An 18,673-nucleotide genomic window follows, 5' to 3' on the forward strand; every position below is an offset into this window, starting at 1 on the left:
AGATACTATGTGGGCTGTGTTCTATACTGCGTGCGCTGCGTTATATACTACATAGCTGCTATATACTACGTGGGCAGTGTTATATACTACGTGGCTGTGTTCTATACTGCGTGGGCTGCGTTATATACTACATGGCTGCTATATACTACGTGGGCAGTGTTATATACTACGTGGCTGTGTTCGATACTGCGTGCTATTTTCTACGTGGCCACTGTTAGATACTATGTGGGCTGTGCTATATATTACGTGACCAGTGTTACATACTACGTGGGCTGTGTTATATACTGTGTGGCTGCTATATACTGCGTGGCTGCTATATACTGCGTGGGCTGTGTTATTTACTGCGTGGCCTATATTAACGCATCGGGTATTCTACAATATGTATGTATGTATATAGCAGCCACATGATATATACCACAGGCCACGTAGTACTCCTATATACTACGTGGCCTGTGCTATATACTATGTGGCTGCTATATACATACATACATATTCTAGAATACCCGATGCGTTAGAATCGGGCCACCATCTAGTACAGTATAAAGGCTTATCTTTATGCCCTTTAATTATGTACCTGCAATATATTCCCAATCATGCAATCACATTTACTACATACATTCATTACATAATGACACGCATACAATGCATACTAAACACTTACTTATACAGTGGCAGAAGCTATTTAAAAAAAAAAATATGTATACTTATTTTGGTGCTTCCCCCTAAATTCTCCTGCCCTAGGCACTCGCCCTCGTGGCAAATACAGCCGTGCTCCAACACACATTTTGTTTTGTGTTCCATCCTAGTAATTGCTGGAGGTCTAACGTTTCCACACATGCAATCTTCTGAAATGTCTCATTGATGTGTCACAAGGCTTGTAAAACCAGATGCTTACTATACTTTGCCTTGCACATACTTCTTGCTTATTTTGCTTGCCGTAGGCTACAGAATCACAGAATGTGTGTAAAATCTAGGAAAAGGCAAATCTTGTCGTGCTGTTAACATTTTTGTGGCAAGGAACAGTATAAACGATGCATTTTAAGGCTCAGTTGTGCTTTTAATCCCCCCATTGAGGATTAATCTGAAGGATTTCCACAGCCGCTACCAACAAAGCATAGTAGCTTAATGTATGGAGATCATCACCGGCATATTTTACTGTGTATATCATTCGTAGAGAATAGAGATAGATAGTGCTTTGCTCGATTCTAGGATTAATGTTCCATTTTAGTAGTGTTTGTATTATTTATTACATACCATGAGAATAGTAAATATTCATTCACATTTGCTGCTAAGTTCTTCTTCTTCACAATGAAACAAGTGCATCACAAAGTAATTAAAGAAGCAGAAAGGATGAAAGGATGACCTCCAGTACTAAGAGGAGACATAAATAGTGATGGCTGAAGTATGAATCATCTGACATCTCCTTTGCTTCACTACACCCACAGTACCCGTGCAACGACCTGGAACTTGTTGCAAAGCTATCACCATAGCAACATGAAATCAGCCGTAATTGCTTCCGTTATGCCGCCGGCTGCGCCCGGTACGCACCAGCTCTGAGATGGCATCCTACTAACACAATTAGCTTAATACTAAGATCTCAGCGCCTATCAGGGAATGAGAATTGAAAAAGAACATGGTGCAGAGTGTTTGAAGTGTTGGCCCAGTGCTTGGAAGGCTCGGCAAACCCTAATCTCATCATTGTTGGTAAATTGTCTACAGGGGCGTTTCCAGCACCACAGTAAAATGTAATGGCCCATTTTAGGATATTCCTCAGATTATGGCTGCTCTCACACTATCAGTATTTGGTCAGTATTTTACATCAGTATTTGTAAGCCAAAACCAGGAGTGGGTGATAAATACAGAAGTGGTGCATATGTTTCTGTTATACTTTTCTTCTGATTGTTCCACTCCTGGTTTTGGCTTACAAATACTGAGGTAAAGTACTGACCAAACACTGCTAGTGTGACGGCAGCCTATCAACCATAAATGCCACCAAAACAAAAATACCAGCCAGAGATGCCCCTGCATACCCGTGACAAATGCCACCAGAGTGCAAACTACAGATTTGTAAAGGCCACAGAACCCTTCGCTGTCTGTACAAGAAGCCCCCAAAGTTACTTGTTGATTCTGGGCTTTTCTTTACATCTATCATGCTGACGTCCACATATCAAATGTAGATGCCAACATTACGGTACAGAACCATAAAAGCTGTCCATGATCATAAAACTGCTACTCATTCAGCCAATTTATTGGAAAGAGTTTCAAAAAGGTGAATGATGCAGACACTTAAAGGTTCGGTTAGTAAGTAGTAGTGGTTTAGAGTTCTGTATACAGACTGGGGCTTTACTTCATCCCTTCAGTGGATGGAGGTACAACCTGGGGCACTGCACCATATGCGGCCTCCAATGCCATAGTATGCGGCCTCCAATGCCATGGTATGCGGCCTCCAATGCCATGGTATGCTTTCTCTGTTCCCCCAGCAGCTGCACACAAATGCTTGTCTGTATGTGGCTGCTCCCATATACATTTCTTGCCAGAAAGATGAGGAGGGGGACACAGAGTGGGAGCAGAGACAGAACAGTATTATTGGGACAGTGTAGCCATCTCTGGGTCCCCCATATATCAGGAGAATGGGGTTCTTTGACCCTTGTTTATCACTACAGAATGGAGTTGAAGTAGATGTGTTATTCGAGGATAAAAGGGACATTATTTTATTTATAGGTGCAGTTTTTGGTATGCAAAAAATTTCTGAGAAGGTAGCACTATTTTATTTATAGGTGCAGTTTTTGGTATGCAAAAAATTTCTGAGAAGGTAGCACCTTTTTTTAGTATTATCGTGGCCTCTGGGAATGGTTCAATTGATAATAAAGCGATTAAACCAGAAAATTTGTGCACCCCTGATTTAGTCTTTTCTCGTAGGACTTATCTCCAGGGCATATTTTGAAAGCGTCAGTTCTGCAGGCACTGCTGGTCTCCACAAGAGTGGGATCTGTTGTCATCTTACTGATTCTGTTACTAGTCAATATCCTTAAAGAGAATTTGTCAGCTGGTTTTTGCTATCTCCTCTGAGAGCAGCATGTTGTAGGCAAAGAGACTCTGAATCCAACCATGTATCGCTTAGTTCACTGGGTGCAGCAGTTGTGACACAATCTGAGTTTTTAGATTTAAAATGAAGCAAAGCTGAGAAACCTAACCCCACCCACACAAGGATCTGTATGTGCATTGTCTATAGACAGTGAGCTGCTTATAACAGGAGGGGGCGGAGTAGGACTATCTGCACACACTGCTGTAGCTACTATAGTTTGGACTATGAAAACCTTCAGTGTAAGTATAAGGCCGGGTTCACGTTGCGTTAACAGCAGCCCGTTCAACACATGCGTTAATGGGCTGCTGTTAACGCAAGTGCCGATATGTCGTTGTGCTAGCGCAGATAGAGCCCAGGGTCCGTCACTCAATGACGGCATATCGCTAGCACATGCCCATTGTGGGCGTGCGCTAACGATGCGTCCGACATAGGACATAATGGCGGCGTTAACGGACTGCGTTACACCGCGTTATGCCGTGTTGTAACGTAGTCCGTCTAACGGATGCCTATAACGTAATGTGAACCCAGCCTAACAGCGCACAGCCTGACATGTGACACATCCTTGAATTCAGTGTTTTAACCCCTGCCTCATGCTGTCCTCAAATGACATAGCAAAACCATCTGACAGATTCCCTTTAAAATATTTCAGTGAATAATCATCATAATGAAGAATGTTATAAAAATATTACATATGTTTCCGATTTTACCAAAACTAATCCTGAATATAGGGCACCACTTTGTTCTTATAGGTATATAGCCTTTAGGAAAGGCTGTTTGGAGAAGATGTACTGTATATGATTCCGAGGCTGCGCCTGCCCATTATCTCATGTAATCATCTGCCAACTGTTCTAATTCCCATCACTGGTAATGCAGCTTCCCAATAGTGCAATCATGCAAAATCTGTTCAAGCAGATATATTATACAGATGTAACATTCACCAGCACGACTACCCAAAATGGGCTAATGAGTCTTGCTGGGCGGCATATCATTTCCTGGAAATAGCAGCTGTTTGCTTTGCAGAGATTGCAAAAAAAGGATGAAGGAAACGCATTGGTGTCTCTGATCTCAGCCTACTCACTGCTCTATCTTGTTACTGTTTGCACTTGACAAGAGTTCTGCTTGACTTGAGTGGCGTTCACTTAGCACTGTCATCCAGGATGGGTGCTGGGCTCATATTATTAGAGAAAGGGAGGGACAAAGGGGGGATTGTCCTCAAATATCCCTCTCTCCATGACATTGGGACTTGCATCTGTCCTAGCAATCTATCAATTATGAAAAAACAGAGATGAGCAGTCTGGTTCCATAACATAATCTTCTATGATTGCCCAATTGTCTACAAAAGTGATGCGGTATTACCTTATCTCTATAATCCAGTTTCTGTAGTAACAATGCTATTCAGTGATTGTCTGCCTTCATAGAATTGCATGAGTAGCAATTTTCCAAGATATTATTGTCCATTTACCAGAAGGAACTTTGTCAGATTATAATGGCAGCCTGATTCATGAAATTCCCTTTAGCCCTCACAGCACATATTTTATGTAATGAATACCATCCAACCCCATACCACCCTTGGCTGTGATCCCACCAGGCGCAGACAAATCATTGGTGCCAGGGCCCCAAGGTAAGGGGCCCACTTCTACCTCCAAAGCAGGTGGAATTGTACATTATGATGAGATATTGAATTCAAAAGGTCCATATACTGTTCTTGCACAGGGGTCATCTCTCTGTGTACGCTCCTGGATCCTACTCTTGGCTTCCAAAAACATTAGGCTACAAAGCAACATGTCATGCGACATAAAGAATGAGTTGTAGCATTACAACATTACATCTAACTGTGACTAATGTAAAAAAATATCTAGAATAATTCGGCACTCAAATATTTGTGAAAAGAAGAAAATTCAATTTATTTTGTGTCCAGACATAGAACCAATTGTTGATCGTTTTCGGTCCAAGGTGGACCTTCCTCAGAACAGTTCAATGATATCTGGAGTATTAGGACAAAATGTATGGCCAGACGGGGAATCCCTCTGATATTTTAAATTGTCCACAGTAATATGTGCAGTGTATTGACCCGGGGCTGCTGGCGTACTTTGCCACTAGGAGATTTGGTGGTCAGCACGTTATGGAGCTTCAGCTCACGTACCGGAGCCACTGATGGCCTCAGTCAGTGTCTCCGGTACGTGAGGAAACTGTCACCTCACGTACAGGAGCCACTGACGTGTGAAACCGGCCTTAGGTGTGTACATAATACAAACTCCACCAAATTACCAGTTTCAATAATAAATAATTTCATTTGACTTGTACAGGAACAAGAGCGCCAAGAGCATTTTGGTTAGTGCACATATAGGGACACAGCTTTTTAATTGTTAAATGTCAGAAATAACTGTCAGTTTTATCAGATCGGAATTATGTATACTATATTGTGCTCAATTTTGGTACGCAATCACGGGAAAGCTGCACTTCTAAAACAGTAATGTGGTCAGATGAAGTGTAAATCAGATGAGCACTATTGTCATGGCTTCCAAATTACTGGACAAATCTCATGATTGTCAAACATCACTACTACAACCACAAACATTAATCTTGACAGCTCCATAATTAGATAAAGATCTTACTTAACAAGCCTTATATTTTCCCACACCCAATGGTAAAAATAGTCTTGTGATACTAAGAATCTATCCCAACGGTGTGAGACAAAGCGGGGATTTGCCCAGACAAAAGGCTACCATTTCTGTATACAATGACCACTTCTTAAACTGCTGGCCCAGCTGCTCTCTACGTCCGAGGATCTTATTCTTTCTGAATGGGGGAAGTGGTGAGACGTGAGCTTGAAAGAATTGCACAAGTGCGTTAATGGAATGGGAATGGAAACTTCAAGAAAAAAAAATCCTCACATGCAGAAATACACATGGGCACAATATAAGAATGTGACACTTAAAAGCTTTAAAGCAATGAGAATAGTGACAAAAATAAGTTACTGAATGCTAGTAAACATTCTAAAGAGTAATCATCATTTTATTTATTTTTCAGAAATCAATAGTACATGTGAAAATCAGAAACCTTGTAATATATTTTATAAATCTGCTTCTTTCTCTCCTTAAATTGATATTTCATTTTCAACATTCTCAATTGAAGAGTAATATCATTTTTAGGCTGGAATCACTCGCGTTTTAAAAATCAGTCCGATTTTAAAGCAGGAGAGTCGGACGAGTGGTATGCGATTGTTCTTCAGAATCCTCTGCGGGTGTAGTGTGATTGTGCGATTTTTTTTTTTCTTTCTGCAAGTGACTGTATGTGATGCCGATGCCATCCGTCTGCCATGCAATTTTTCTCATGTGTTTTCAATCCTATGCATAAGAAACAACTGGTTTCCTTGTTTAGAACCCTATAAAACACACTTTTCAAGGAACCACACTGGGAGGACATATATTTTGTTGTGAATATGTGAAAAGAACAAATTAATCCGCACCACTGATACACCTGTTGCCAACTATGTCGGTCCTATCGGGGAAAGTTGCCTTGCTTTTCAATAGTTGATGTAAATGTCTTTGGTTGTATTTGTTGGCAATTGTACCTACAATTGCTTCCTTTTGTACTATGATTGTGTATTTATGACTTAATACTGTATAATGTTGCATCTAGTAATGTCAGCTTCTGAGTATGCTAATATACAGTGGGAACGGAAAGTATTCAGACCCCTTTACAATCCCAACAGTGAAACATGGTGGTGGCAGCTTTATGCTATGGGGGTGTTTTTCAGTTGCAGGGACAGGACGACTGGTTGCCAATGAAGGAAACATGGATGCGGCCAAGTACAGAGATATCCTGGATGAAAACCTCTTCCAGTGTGCTCTGGACCTCATACTTGACCGAAGGTTCACCTTCCAACAGGACAATGCCCCTAAGCACACAACTGAAATAACAAAGGAGTGGCTTCAGAACAACTCTGTGATCATTCATGACTGGTCCAGCCAGAGCCCTGACCTAAACCCAATTGAGCATCTCTGGAGAGACCTGACAATGGCTGTCCACCAACGTTCACCATCCAACCTGACAGGACTGTGCATGTGTGGTAAATGAAATACTAATGATGAACTGCTGACGTCCATATATACATATACAATAGTGGAAATTTTAAACTTTATAGATGCTATTTACTAAAACAAACTGAACATACTGACATGGTTTTTTTAGGACATACAGAAACACAACTTGTTTGATTTATGAGGTACTTATTCATTGTTGCCTGCTCCTCTCGTGAGCTGGCCTCATAGCTTGGATATAGATAGATAGATAGATAGATAGATAGATAGATAGATAGATAGATAGATAGATAGAAGTATGTCCAGAATATATCTCAATGGCTACGGTTCTGGTAGGTTGGGTCACGTTTGTCCCACAGATCTGGCCGCTCCCAGACCAGGACGGTAGGCATCTTCACATTAATGTGTGGTGGCATGGTCCTGATCTCCGTGATGGTGTGTTTATGATTTTTTTTATAGGTTCTTTGCCCTTTACAGCTTCGTGCAATGTGCTAATGCAATTTCCTGTCCCATTGGAGAAATTCGTAAGAAAATCGCTTGTCCGTGTGCCGATTTAAAAATTGCATCCATTGACTTGCATTGGCGATTGCGATCAGATTTTCGCATCAACTCCCAGTGTGCTGCTATTTTTTTCTCAGTCTGATCTCAATCCGATCCAAGCTGAGAAAAAAAAATTTCAGATGAGCACTGAATCATTAAATAGCATTATATAGAAAAAGTCGGCTTACCAGTGTTCAACCTCCAAGTTGCAAACCAACGCTTCGCACGGATAAGGGTGAGGCAGCCACAGCGTAATCCAAAGGAGAAAAAATCCAGCGAGTGGCGGAGGTTGCCAAAAAGTAACTTTTATTCCATGTGAGTAAAAATTAAACTAACATATTGTATCCGGCACTGAAACACACTAGCAGGGAGCGATCAATGCGTTTCGACTTGCGTCTTATTCATGATCATGAATATATCTATATATATAACTGAGGAAGCCGCCCTACAGCAGCGATATGCCTCCACCTGCATCCCTACCTTTACCCTGGTATTAGGATCCCATATTATGGACTGTCTTAAGTACTATGCTATATTGGTCATATACAGTATGTATATTGGATATACTGTACATATAGTCATGTTTATCTTCCAATATCTGTGGACTTTCTGTCTTGTCAGTTATATTTGCTATATATTGCACTAGCTATTTAGAGATTATTATCATTTAATTATCTTTCATGTCTTACATGTTATTTTTATTGCATGTCATATCTTTCTTGCTTACTGACCTTGGGCTTTATCAGATGCCCATTTATACATTTAAATCTTATTGCTGTAATTTTTATTACTTTTGAGGGTCCGCCCTTTGAAATGGTACTTTATTGTTTCTGGATGCCGTTCTTGGGAGCTATTCTGGGTTTTTAGATATTTTTAATATGGCACCTTGTATCTAACAAAATTGTATATCTATACAGGCGTATACAGGTACTGAATAGTCCTTTACAGTGATAGGGTCATTGAATTTCATCTTTGTACAACTCGGAGGTTTAAGTGACACAAGTCTTGCAGACAATAACAGACATCAGAAGCAGTGGTGGAGATTTAGCATTGGACCTGGCAAGGGTGAGTGAAGCCCTTGCAGTATGATTTCTGGAGTGCTTCAGAGAAAACATCAGACATAGAACTGAGACCAAAGCCAGAGACCAGACTAGTCCAGCCCCGTGCAATTTAATAATCATGTAATTTGATTTTTCTGGATTTTATTTTTCTGTTTCTCACAGTTGGTGTGCACCTACAATAAAAATTACAGACCTTTCTATTCTTTGTAGGTTGGAAAACGTGCAAATTCGGCAGTGTATCAAATGCTTATTGTTGTGGTGCATCTGCACTGTTATGTATAGAGAAAATCCCTATCTCCTATGCTCCTGAACGCTGGCTTTCACACGAGGATCGTTATGATAAGCATGGAGGTCTTCAGCAGAGTCCCGCCAGCTGTCATAGCAGCCCATCGACACCTCACAATCACATCACGGACGCACAGATGGGCGTGTGGAATGGCATGCCCCCATGCCACTGCATGTTAAATGCCACTTACAGACATTGGCAGTGGCATTTGACAGGTTAACAGCAGCTCCACCCCTGTCTGATAGATGCACATGATGGCTGATTAAATGAGCCATCATCTACTGGGAAAGATGTGTGCTGGGTGTGAGAGACCGTATCAAAGTCAGGGACCTGACATATGATGAAAATAAAATGTAAAGTTACCTCAAAGGTGGCGTCCTTTAAGATGATCTGGTCGTGTTTTCTGCTGTTGGCAGGTGACAGAGGTAAGACATTGTCCGTCTCACAAGTAGAGGCATAAGTAGAGTATATTGTACCCCAGCCTGTCCAGTATAGAATTAATTTGGCCCTTCCTGCATTTTGGTCTCATGATTGGATGTCATAACTAAAGCTACATGCACATTTCAGCGCACAGGGGTCATTTTGGCATGCAGCTTAGGCTACGTTGACATTTGCGTTGCGTCGGGCGCAACCGCGGCAACGCATGCGTCATGCGGCCCTATATTTAACATGGGGGGCCCATGGACATGCATTGCACTTGCGTTTTGTGACGCATGCGTCACTGCAGCGCATGCGTCAGGGTGCAGAGGACGCTGCATGATGCAGTTTTTTCTGCGCCAAAAACCATGAAAAAGTGAACGCATGCGTCACAAAACGCTGCGTTGTGCATGCGTTTACATTTGCGTTGTGCATTGCATCGCCGACGCAGCACCGCACAACGCAAATGTGAACGTAGCCTTAGATGATGGTCATTGTGGAAATGTGGCAACAGAATGCTTACAAAATACATGCCAGAGATTGATGACTTACAGTTACAATATGCCACGGAAAACTAATTGGTGGGGTCTGGACATAGTGACCCTCATAGTTTGCTAGGGGGGGAGTTACAGTGATGCCATTGTCATCCTGGTGGTTGATCTTGCACACTCAGGAAAAAGCCAACAGAAGACCATGACGTGGACTGCACCCTGGTAGTGCAATTGCATTGAGCCCCATTTAGACAGGTAAGCATCTCTGCCTGTTTTTGTTTTTTTTTCATGATGTGGACTAGCAATTTGTATCACACCATTTCTATCATACGACAGAGCAGAGGTACAATGATTGGACAGTGATGGCTTATGTTAGTGACATGCTTTTAACGTTCACACATTGAGGTTTTTTCTTAACTTTCGGTGCAGATATTTCTTTTATATCTGTGTTTTGAAAAGCTAAATGACATCCAACATGGCTGCCATCTTTATAGCCTCCCTAGGGAATGCCACTGGCAGCTTTGACAGACTCTTGAATGGCTTATTTGCCTAATTATAGAGTCAAATGGGAAAAGTACTGTATCACTGCATTCTCTCCTGTGGGCACTGACCTGGCGGCCAACTTACCACACCACCCAGTATCCCTGGGACCTAAGCAATTGATCGATATAGAAGACAGTTAGTCATGGAGAAATTGACTGCATTTTTATTGAGAGAACATCAGGAAAAGCTGCCTGGAAAGACGTATGCACATAGGGGCTTAGCCTCCAGGAGTATTTCATGGCTTATTCATGGGCGGATAGTCTTTTTCCAGTGATCGCTCTGTTTGTATCATTCCAGTTTGTATAGTGAAAGTTACAGAGTTTAGTTTTAATTGCACTCCCCGGGTTACACCGTGCCCCGGTTTAATTGCATTCCAAGGAATGTATTGGTAGATTACATTTCTAATTGGGGAGCACTTTTTATGGAACACAGGATATTACATTTCCTGAATATTTCTGAGATTATGACCTCAGACCATGAACTGGCACAAATCTATGCAAAGTAGCAAAGTTTTTGGTGCATAATTAACGGCAAGTCGTTTGGAGCCAGACAAGTATTGGCATGCATGTTCCAGAAGTCAGCCTATAAATCAGATGTGTTATGTCATCACATGAATGACATCACAGTCACCAGAAATCGTTTCCAGAAGGTGCTGCTTTTCATGTGAGATGTAATCATGGAGATTATGAAATAAAACAGGTTTTTTATAATATTATGCAGCTTTCCCTTTTTTGACCTACAATGTCATTTCCTCGCTATTTACAATATCTCAGCTTGCTGTCAGTGACTATGAATGTTCTTGTTTCTGTCCGGAGGCCGGAGCAGTGTCAGACATTATACAGCTGTGAGTTTGCTATTATTGTATCCCCTCTAGGCAACTATCTATGAGGTAAGAATCTAGGCCTCCAAACAGGGACATTTTTCCTAAACTGATACATTGTAACAAACTGTCAAAACAAAGCAGATGTTAGTACGATTGATGTATGGAGCTCACAGAAAATCACCTACACCGAGCATCGCACACAGCAATTATAATAATTGTATTATTTCAATTAGAATTTGCTATTTAAAGGAGTTATCTCATGTAGCAAATTTTATGTCAGAAGTCCTTAAATTCAGTAAAAAGGGGTTGTCCACTACTTGGACAACCTCTTATCGATCAGCTCTGGCGACACTGTCCCCGTCTTCGGACGTATACGCAATCAAGAGAAAGTGAGTGTCCAGCCGCAGCTCCCAACCCCTCTTTATTGCGTATACGTCTGAAGGCGGGGACAGCGCTGATTGGATGTAGGGCTCACGTGTCATATAAACCGCACGTGAGCCCCGGGACCGCTGGTGCCGACACCGCTGGAATGGAGGTGACTATAAGCTTTTTTATTTTCACGGAGGCAAGCATTCAGATCGAGAAGGGGTTGTCCTAGTAGTGGACAACCCCTTTAATAGCTGTTTCTGATGGGTTTTCTCAACACCATAAATTATTAAAATTGCAAAATGTTTGAACAATCAAGCATATTTGCTATGTACTTGCATTATAAACTCACTCCTTTTTCAATAGGAGAGAGTTAGAAATCTTTAATTTCATTGTGTACTGTTCATTGGCTAAGTTACAGGCTACCACAGTGGTGGCCGGTCTCTTTGTTAACTAGTGCACCACTCGTTTGTATAGAGTTTGTAAGCACAACTCTGAAGTTAGTCAGATCACTGGATCAGCTGCATTGCCTCTGCCCTCCACCAAAGTTGTCTTTGTGCACCATGAGAGGGGGTGCACAGTTTGAGCAAATGGTGCAATCATACATCTTTTCCATAACATCAATCAATCAGGAGCACATACTACCCTCCCCACTCCAGCAAGCAGAAGTCCCACCTTTTTTAAATAATCAATAGCTTTTTAAATATCAATTTTCAAGAATCTACTGACTGCTCCCCAACCTCCCACGGTTGGGGAGCAGTCAGTAGATTCTTGAAAATTGATATATAAAAAGCCCCTTTAAAGAGATTTGCAATGATTGGGCATGAAAAAAACATTTTCAACATGTTTTTGCTTCCATGTGTCTCCCCTTGGTGCTGCTGATACTGATTTGTACTATTTGGGAAAGGCCGGGGTCACACTAGACCGTAATACGGACGAGTGCAGTGCGCTAAAAAATCACATAGCACTCGCCCCAATGTTAATCTATGGGGCAGCTCCCATCATCCGATATTTTCTCGGCCGTATTCAGGATCCGAGTGAAATCGCAGCATGCTGCGATTGTCAGCGTATCTCGGGCGAGAATCGCCAAAGAAAGTCGATGGGTGCGAGAAAACATCGGATTACATACGGACCATGCGTGTGCATTGCGAGAAATACGGAAGACTTCTCCAGGTGACAGGAAATTGAATCATCCATTATCAGGAAGCTTTGGAATGCTAATTTCTGGCCCACGCTGGATTGGAAAACCAGGAAGCACGCCTCCACGGAGTGTTCTGTTGTAGCAGCATGGCCAGGCATATTAATGTGGAGATGCTCATTGCTCTGGTCCATGATAGGCCCGAATTATGGGACCAACGCGACGCACATTATGCGGACCGTGCACGTAAAGACGCAGCATGGAGGGCAATATGTCGCCACATGTTCCCCGATTTTGATGAGCGACCTCAAGAGGTTCAGCAAGAAATATGTAAGTACCATTCTTCAAAAAAATGTTTTGTTTTTTTTAACTGAAAAAAAAATAAGCCTGAAAGCATCATATGTGTTTTGTTTATGATGTGAGTAAATCATCCATGCTCTTGGTTGAAGATGCAAACACATTACCAAGAGACAAAAATATGGCTTTAAATTATTTTAGCTATAGTCCGTTAATATAGGGCCAAAGGAATTTTATGTCCCCCTAGCCTCCTGGGCCCATGTGTTTTTGCAAAGCCTGTAACTGTTTGTGTGTGATATTTATATCAAATATTTTGTATATTTGCAGTCAATGATGTAAATAGACGCTGGCGGAGTTGCCGGGACCAATACCGCCGTGAACGACAACTTTCTTGTCGGAGTGGTGATGCAGCCCCCAAAAAAAGGAAATACCTTTATTATGACCGTCTAAATTTTCTTGCCCCGGTGATGGAGCTACGACCGTAAGTGCGTGCATGTCTACAAATATTTAACACATTTTATGATGTGAATATATATGTATTTTTTAATATAAATAATGTTTTGTGAAATACAGAACAGAGTCAAATCTGACTGAAAGAGAGACTGGATCTGACTCCGAGTTGCTGATTGACCCTGTTGCTGAAGATGCAGAATTGGCTGGACCATCTGGGCAAGCAACAGGCAGCAACCACCCTCCACCACCACCACAACCAGCAGCAGCGTCTACCGCTCCACAGGAGGCAAATCCTGAGGTTGATGAAGGAGGCCAGAGCAGCAGTCCAACATTGGCTCTGGATACATCACCACAGCCTACTACCAGACCAAACCGTGGTCGTCGCAGAAGGGTGGCTTTGAACATTGGCACCAGGAGGCAAGTTGATACCGGGGTGTTGGACTATTTGTCCCGAGCTGCCAATGATGATGGGGAGGAAGCTTACTTCCGCAGTCTTGCCCGCTATTTACGGCCCATTCACCGCTCGCTCAGGCTGCGGACCAGAGGTTGCATCCAAATTTTGCTAGATGCGGCAACACCCCCAAACAACCCGACTAATATCTTTAATTATCTGGAACGGTGGCAAATGTCATCTACCAACCTTCTGGCGGTGCAAGACCTTCCACAGGACCAATCACAAACTGTGTCAGCACCACCCCCGCAACCTATAGCTCCCCAACAACAGCCTGCACAAACCACACAACAAGGCCAAAACAGGGGTATTTATGATTTTGCAGCACATCCCCAATCTGACCACTTGAGCAGACACATGTTTGGAGGCTGGTCCCAACATGTGTCTGCTCGACATGGCCATATTGGAGGTTCTGAACAAATGGGTCAAGCCAGTAGCCAGGACTTGATGCCCTTCTACCCTCCACATCAAGTGTTAGGTCATACACATGATCGCAGCTTGCAGCAACACCCGCAATTTCTATCTGCAATAACACAGGTAGACAGAGTGGTTGGTCAACCACCCAGGCCAAGTTCCGCACATGCTGGACACCCGCCATCACCATCACCACCCCCAACCTACCATAACCTGTAATGTTTGGGATGTTATATTTTGCCTGTCATTTTGGCTTTTTGTTGGCCTTAGTTTTTTGTGACCATGGCATGTAAAGCTGTGTTTTTTGTTTTGGTTAAATGACATATGAAACTTGAAATATGTTTTTGGAATACATATATATGCGCAGAGCAGTAAAAATTTGTTCTGAAAACAGAGCCTTATGTATTGGTCCAGCTACATACATGATTTGTCAACTTTACACACTTACATCTTTTCATCATCAGATACATATTACACCAATTTCTGAAGCAAATTATGTGATTTATTAACTTAGAATCTAAAATAAAATTAAGGCAAAACAGCATTGTCTTGCCAAACCGTAGATCCCTCTGGTGACACAAAAATATTGGTTAAAACATCACGAAATTTTAGGCCAGAGGGCTGACGACGTGAAGGACGAACACGTGTAGTTGTCAAGACAGTATTTGCATAATCAATGTCATCTGCAGCAGATGATGGGCAATCATGGTCTCTTGTAAAGTTGTGAAGAACAACACATGCTTTAATCACCCCATTTACATTGCCTTCACTCAGTTGGATTGCAGACTGAAGGACCCGCCATTTTGCACTGAGAATGCCGAATGAACACTCGACCAGACGGCGGGCACGGGAAAGACGCAAATTAAAGATTCTGCCCCGGTAGTCCAGGCCTCTCCGTGGATAGGGTCTCATGACGTTCCTTGATAATTGAAAGGCCTCATCTGCTACCATCATGTAAGGCACCGCATCCAAATTAGCACCTGGTATGTGACTTGGGGGTGGGAGATCCAATTCATTGTTGCGCAGCCGCCGACCCATAATGGAAGAACTGAAGACTCTAGATGCTCCAGTTCTCCCATAGGCCCCAATATCTACAATTATAAACCTGTAGTTGCTGTCGACTAGGGCCAACAGCACTACAGAGAAAAACTGTTTATAATTATAGAATTGGGTCCCTGAACCTGGCGGCTTACGCACACGGATGTGCTTTCCGTCAAGAGCCCCAATACAGTGCGGAAACTGGCATGTGTCCTGAAATCCTTGAGCAATACGTAACCAGTCTGCAATTTTTGGTTCAGGCATCACCTCTTGATGGAGTCTTCTCCAGATTTCCGTGCATGTATCCCGCACAATCCCAGAAATTGTAGATTTGCCCAATAAAAACTCTAAATGCAGGGCAGCATATGATAGGCCAGTGGCAAGGAAGCTAAAAGACAAAAGAATATTGTTTTCAAAGATAAAATTAACACAATACAGGGTGATATGGGGCAATAAAACCCTTTTTTGATTCAAAAAAAAAATGAGATGCTATGGCTTTGATCTTTTCAAAAATTTAAATTAAGAAAAGAAGGACAAATTATGTTGAAGTTACTTAACTATTTAAGTATCTAATTTGAATAAGGGGGATCGACAAAAAAATGTGTAACAGATTGGGTCAATTAGTATTAAGGCATACCGCAAGGTAAGGATAAGGCGCTCCTCAGCTGAAATAGATTTCCGCATCCTGGTGTCCTTCTTCGTGATCCCTGGACGCAAAATCTCCAACAAAATGTCAAAGGTTTGAATCCTCATCCGACAATAGTTGAAGAACTTGTCCGGATTAGTCCTCAGAGCAGCATACAGACGGCTGAAATGGCCTTTAGTGATACGTTGTTTGATAAGTGGATGTACCCACATCCATCTCCGCCTCCTCGGATCTACAATAACTGGGTATGGCTGTCCAAAACGTTGGGAAAGTACCCAGTTGAAAAGCACACGCTCTGTGGTGTTGAAAGTCAGTCGATCAGACATGTTGCTCATCAATCCGAAGTGCATCAACACAAGCAGGGACTCTACTGCATAGATTGGTGGGTGTCACCTGTGTTAAGGGCCATTAAATAATGTTCTTGGTGATGATTTAAATTTTTTCAGGTGTAAAAACCGTTATATGTCCATTTTGCAAGCCTGCGAGAAATTCTCGCCATACGGATGCCATACGGATATCACACGGATGTCAAACGGATCATTTGATGCGAGAAAATCGCATCCTCGCACTGCGCTCGGATCACTGTTTTGTAAAAATTTGTGCGATTCTCGTCCGTCGAAAACGGTCCGTTTTTTTATACGTTGTGTGTGTCCCCGGCCAAAGGCTTTTGGTTGAATTAGTCTCCTTCCCCCTCTGGCAGCTAACAGTATAGTCCCCACTTACATCACCGGTAGGAGTCTTCTCAGCTTTACTGCCATGTCACTAAAAAGATTTGCTAAAAAGAGAATCTGTAGCTCTGATGGGTCTGACTTGTCAGTAACATTTAATGAAAGTGTGTAATACCTTATTTCTCCTATGGAGGTGCTGCAGTGAAATGAACACTTCCTGCACAGAATATAGAAGAACAATAGGTCAGTGATATTTGTAACCAAACTGCTGCCTTCATGAACAAAACTGAAACAAGCCATAATTTAATCAATTATTATTATTATTTAACGGCCGTCGGCTCGATCTAGAGCCATGATGACTTGATGGATGAAGGATCTGTAGGAAGATCGATCTTGTGTGTAGCCTAGATAGGTCCACCAGGGTCTGCTTCGCTGTTATCTTGATTGTATCAAGTCAAGGGGTTGCTGGTCTTCCTCTTCACCTTGTTCCTTCTAGTCTTCCAACCATGATGTCCTTCCCCAGTGATTGCTCTCTTCGCATGATGATCCAAAGTAGGCAAGTCGTAGATGGATGATCCTTGCTTTGAGTGACATATCTGGCTTGATTAGTTCCAAAACTGATTTGTTTAATCAATCACTATGGGTAATAGCTTTATTTTTTTTAGACATTTGTAGAAGTCTACACAGTAACACATTTTGAATGTGATCCTACATGGAGCCATATTGGATTGCCCACAGCATGTGACCCAATGCTTTTCTAAGGGCCCTTAGGGTGAATGGCTGCAGTTGCCATGTAACCCTGAACTTAATGGCCTTTTTTTTCACTTGAGATAACAAGCAAGGAAAGACGTCAGGATGAGGAGTTTGTTTGTATCGCTGTTTGCTCTCATGGCTTTACAACGTCTCAGCAAGGACTTGTCACAATGGATGTATGCCTAATCAAGCTTTCCCGAGTCCGTCAACATGTTTGCCCTGTAGGTTAAATATCATAGTGAATCCGCTGCTGGAACACATATACTGGGCTTTATATAACATGCAAGTTTATATATAAACATACCACAGATACTGATCGTGACAGAACTGAGTTCAGATGTAGCAGGGCTAAGTTTGTCGTTTGGCATAACTCTGCTGATATAATGATCTGTTCGGTGTGGTTTTACATAGAGCTAAGTATGGCTGTGTCCACATTTACGTTTTTACATTCCGTTGATCTGCTCTGTTTTAATAAAAAGATAAATGGAATTAATGTAAAAAGCGGATCTGTTGCCTAACCAATGCCAAACGGACGCAGAGAGAACATTTACTCATTTATGTTACTCACTTATATCGCGACATTAATTCCACAGACATCAGCCATACTGACTATTATGAGGTCCGTCAGGGTTCCATTAATTTCACTTTTCCTTCCTTTCTATTAGCAGACACATAGCAGAGGTCAGATTGACCCTATAATTAGCAATGGGGTCCCCCTTCATCCATTGAATTAGTTATGCAGCAAATCCGCTTTTGACATTAATTCTGTTTCGACAAAACGTAGCATGATATGAAATGTAAAAACATAAGTGTGAGATTGTGAGCCCTCGCGGGCAGGGTCCTCTCGCCTCCTGTACCAGTTGTGACTTGTATTGTTCAAGATTATTGTACCTGTTTTTATTATGTATACCCCTCCTCACATGTAAAGGGCCATGGGATAAATGGCGCTATAACAATAAATAATAATAATAACGTAACCTAAGAGATATCGCACTGTAGCAACAATGCAGCCTTCCTATACTTGATGCAATCAGCTCTGCTTCATCTGAATGCTAAATGTCTGCAGCTGGAGCAAAGCGCACGGAAAGAAATGTGATGGTGCGGAGGGTCCAACAGATCCGGTACAGGTCCAGCCCATCCGCTACTGCACACTACACTGA

The 18,673-nt window shown here is 42.2% G+C and overlaps 1 long non-coding RNA gene across 1 annotated transcript in view; it reads right to left on the reverse strand.

Annotated features, from left to right (window-relative positions):
* Positions 1–8,105, reverse strand: part of LOC138667607 (uncharacterized) — a 97,813-nt gene extending 89,708 nt beyond the window's left edge. The window contains exon 1 of the long non-coding RNA XR_011318853.1: positions 7,857–8,105. This is a non-coding gene — a long non-coding RNA (uncharacterized lncRNA). The remainder of the gene's footprint in view (positions 1–7,856) is intronic.
* Positions 8,106–18,673: the final 10,568 nt, after the last annotated feature.

This window comes from Ranitomeya imitator, chromosome 2 (assembly GCF_032444005.1).
Source record: "Ranitomeya imitator isolate aRanImi1 chromosome 2, aRanImi1.pri, whole genome shotgun sequence".
Taxonomy (NCBI): Eukaryota; Metazoa; Chordata; class Amphibia; order Anura; family Dendrobatidae; genus Ranitomeya; species Ranitomeya imitator.